This window comes from Charadrius vociferus, unplaced genomic scaffold (assembly GCF_000708025.1).
Source record: "Charadrius vociferus isolate BGI_N301 unplaced genomic scaffold, ASM70802v2 scaffold1327, whole genome shotgun sequence".
Taxonomy (NCBI): Eukaryota; Metazoa; Chordata; class Aves; order Charadriiformes; family Charadriidae; genus Charadrius; species Charadrius vociferus.
Window position 1 is genome coordinate 22515 of NW_009649415.1, and position 333 is coordinate 22847.

The window sequence follows — 333 nt, forward strand, 5'->3', positions numbered from 1 at the left end:
GTTGGGCATTCTTGCCCTCCATTCCAGGTCATTTCTCAGTCACAAATTACCACTGCTGAGCAGTTACAGTTAGAATTTCCCCTTCACTAGCCATGGCAGTATTAGTCAGCCAGGCTTAGAGTCTACCTCAGATGTTCTTAGAACTGCACAAGCACAGAATGAAAAAGTACTCCTTGTACCCATCAAAGCAATAATAACCAGATACAGATGGTGGATGAAGACAGACAGGTAAGGAAATATGAAGGAAGCACTATGGAGGGCAGACCAAGCCCTGATCTGGACTGGAGAGACTGGGGGACTATGGAGCATCATGGCCCCATCTCCCTCCCAGGA